Genomic DNA, 3,943 nt, shown 5'->3' with positions numbered 1-3,943 from the left:
ATATGTTGTATTTATGTGCATATATACATGTATGTGTATAAGTACATATGTATGAGTAATGTGCGAGTATGCGGGCGTATGTAATAGTACATTTTCATATTTATATGTTTATGGATGCGCGTGTGCATATATCTAAATAGATATTTTTTTCTCACTCATTTATCAGCCCCCACTATCATTATAGCTAGTACAATAAATGCCTATGTCTAATTTTAGAAAATATCTTCTTATTCTTCCCTTCCATTTTGAGGTTTACTACTCACTTTTAGAACCCCACTCCGCTCCACATTCTTTATCTATCTCTCCAAATTAGTGTCTTTCAAACATATCACCCCCACCTTCCACTTCTCGCACATATTTCTTCCTTATATTCTTATCTCTTCCTTCTACACCTCCTCCTATTCCTTTTATTTACTGGTAGCCCTCCCCTCCCACCTCATCACAATATCTTGACCACATCTAGCACTCCTTTTACAATTTCTCTTCCTCTTTCTTTCTTTTCTCCCCCAATCCTTTTGACATATACCCTTTTCTTCCGTCTAACATACTTATCTCTTCTCTTCTCTCTATCCACTCCCCCTACCAGTATATCCTCAAAATTTAATTTACACCACACGATCCCTTTGAATGAACAGCACATAGAATTAATATCTCCTCACTATCCATTTGTAATAACAAAATATGAACTCATACCGGAATTTACATACAATGGCCAAGAGCCTCTCTACCCATTCTACACAGCACTTTTCCTTGGATAATGGAACTGCAGCTGTAACGTCCAACATATATGTTTATTTTGATTTTCACATTTCTCTTTATACTCCCTATATATCTCCCTTTCCAATATAAATTCTTAAATTGAACTCTACTATTTCCTTCTAACTAACTCTCTCACGTCCTCTCTGATGATGGGGTGTCCTTTTATATTCCTGAAACAACTGTAAGACTACTTTTCACTTTATAAATGTTCTGCATTGGCTTTGTTGTCTCATTTTATTTAATATATACAAATCTATATATGCCTGTAACGGCGGTGCTCTGGCATGGGTGCTGTCACATGACTGAAACAAGTAAAACAATAAAATAATATATATACATATGTATACATACGTGTATATATATATATATATATATATATATATATATATATATATATATATATATATATATATATATATAAGCATATATATATATATATATATACATATATATATATATAAATATATATATGCATATATATACACAAATCTATATATGTTTGTATATATATATATATATATATATATATACATACATACATGCATATATCTTATATTTATTTAATTGAACGTCACGCATCCATTTCCAAGTAAGTTTATCTTAACCTTTTGATGCGACTCTACTCTATACTGTTTTCGTCCTCCGTATTTAACTCGTTTGTTTTCGTATTTCATGTTGCTTACACCGTTGGTGACGTCCTGTACCCATATATGCATATATATTATTCATATTATATACGTATACATATGTATATATAGAAATCTATATATCTGTGTATATATAAATATACATACATATATGTAATATATGTATATACAAATCTATACATGTCTCTATATGTGTATGTATATACACATACGAAAAAACCTACTTATATACATGCATACACATATATATTTACATGCATATGTATATTAGCATGTGTGTTGGGTGGGGCACACTCAGAAAACGTACTTTTCATCTTTCAGAAAAAAACTACCGGATTAGCGTAGGCTATGCTGTCTAATCGTATAAAAGTCGCAAAAAGTCAGGACACTACCAGCGTCATTTTATTTACTTATTATGTATACATATTTATCTATCTGTCTCCTTAACTTCACAAACACACACATAGACATACACACTCACACACACAATCATATGTAAGTATGTGTATGTGCGTTCGTGCTTGTATGTGTGTTCGTGTGTCTGTGTGCATGTGTGTGATTGCATATCTAAAAATATGTCTTTACACATACACTCACACAAACATAAACTTACATATGCATTCGTATGCACATGCCGACAGGCAAATATGCATTATCTGCTTGCTTTCTTCTATTTCAATCGCATACACGTCAATATTATGTTTGCTATTTTTTGTACTTACTACTTTGTATATAAATATACTGCAATATATATTTCATTCTTTGAGTTATAGTTACCCGCCGAACAATCGAATCAAGGTGTTTTACGCTGCTATATTGGACATTAATGACACAAATCTAATGCTGCATTATTACCAACTCACACAATTATTTCTATATACAACACCTTTACCGCTTGTTCAAGCAAAAGATTTATACTATACACATGCATATTCAGACACTCATACATATGACTTTCTTTAGATATAAGCACAAGTAAATACTATCATGCACTCAAAGAAGTCATTTAGTTTTCTCAAAAGCCGGAGAGAAACTGGATCAACAATAAAAAGAAAGCCTCCTCTGCAGACATTTCAATTAGCATTTACCTGTCAATTTCGGTAGGAAGCTGAAACCTCCACAGCACCTAATACCAGCATCATTCCTGCCAAACATTATCTACTCCTCTAAAGCATTTAAACAACAGATCCAGCTAAAACATATAAGACGAAACCAACAAGAGTGAACTTGCGAAGAAAGAATTTGTGGTGAAATGTCAGAGTGGAGGCAAGAAATAATATTAGGAGCATGAGGATGTGGGCTGTGTGTGTGTGTGTGTGTGTGTGTGTGTGTGTGTGTGTGTGTGTGTGTGTGTGTGTGTGTATAGTTTTGAAATAAGAATAACAGTATGCACTGAGCATGAAATATTGCTTCGAGACTCATGGCATGTTATATAGATCAGCCAAATTATTGTATCTTTAAAGTATGTAACTATTAGTAGTATATTCAAATTCTGTGAATAATTAATGATATATAACCAATATACAATTTGAAGAAAAACAACAAAAATGTATTAGGTTATAGCAGTACGTACGTTTCGTACAAACTTCATTTATTTATGTAGTGAGAACACCACATAAGATGTGCAATGAAAATGTACTCCTTAGCTGCATAATGGAAGTGCATTTCATAAAGTCATTTTGTAAATGTGTGCAAATACAAGACTGTTGATTAACAGCCCAGTTAAGATGTTATTTTTCTTCATCTCTTACTCTTGTATTTGCATACATTTACAAAATGACTTTCTGAAATGAACTTCCATTATGCAGCTGAGGAGTACATTTTCATTGCACATCTAATGTGGTGTTATCACTACATAAATAAATGAAGTTTGTACGAAACGTACGTACTACTATAACCTATTGAATTTTTGTTGCTTTTCTTCAAGTTTTATTCACCAAATCTCTTGATTTTGTTTTTGGTTTTTACCCTACCAAATTCTGGTGCCACATACATTTAAAGTACCACATTTAATCTTTTGATTAAATCTATATTATTAATATAACCAATATACATATAATTGCAGGAGCTATTTTGCACCGTTCTTTTTGTATTTTACCTTTTGGGTTTTTAATCGCAATAGCAACCTATATTATAATTTATTTAATATATAATATATTCTTTTCTATTCTAGGCACAAGGCCCAAAATTTTTTGGGGAGGGGGCCGGTGGATTAGATCGACCAAGTACGCAACTGGTACTTAATTTATCGACTCGAAAGGCAAAGTCGACCTCGGCGGGATTTGAACTCAGAGCGTAAAGACAGACGAAATACCGCTAAGTATTTCGCCCGGCGTGCTAACGTTCCTACCAGGTCGCCGCCTTTATATCATAATATATTAATTCATCGTTCTTATATCTCATTGTATTTTTACATACACTCGAACCGTTTCGAATTGTAGCGCTCCCTGTTCAATGGTTATTTTTTACTCTCGTGAGCAAATGTTGAGCAAGCTATCCCTTTAAGCCAGTGTAAATTGTACAAACTCCTGAGGAGA

Source organism: Octopus bimaculoides, chromosome 1 (assembly GCF_001194135.2).
Source record: "Octopus bimaculoides isolate UCB-OBI-ISO-001 chromosome 1, ASM119413v2, whole genome shotgun sequence".
Taxonomy (NCBI): Eukaryota; Metazoa; Mollusca; class Cephalopoda; order Octopoda; family Octopodidae; genus Octopus; species Octopus bimaculoides.
The sequence above is the reverse complement of the archived record's forward strand: the minus strand, read 5'-3'. Positions refer to the sequence as shown.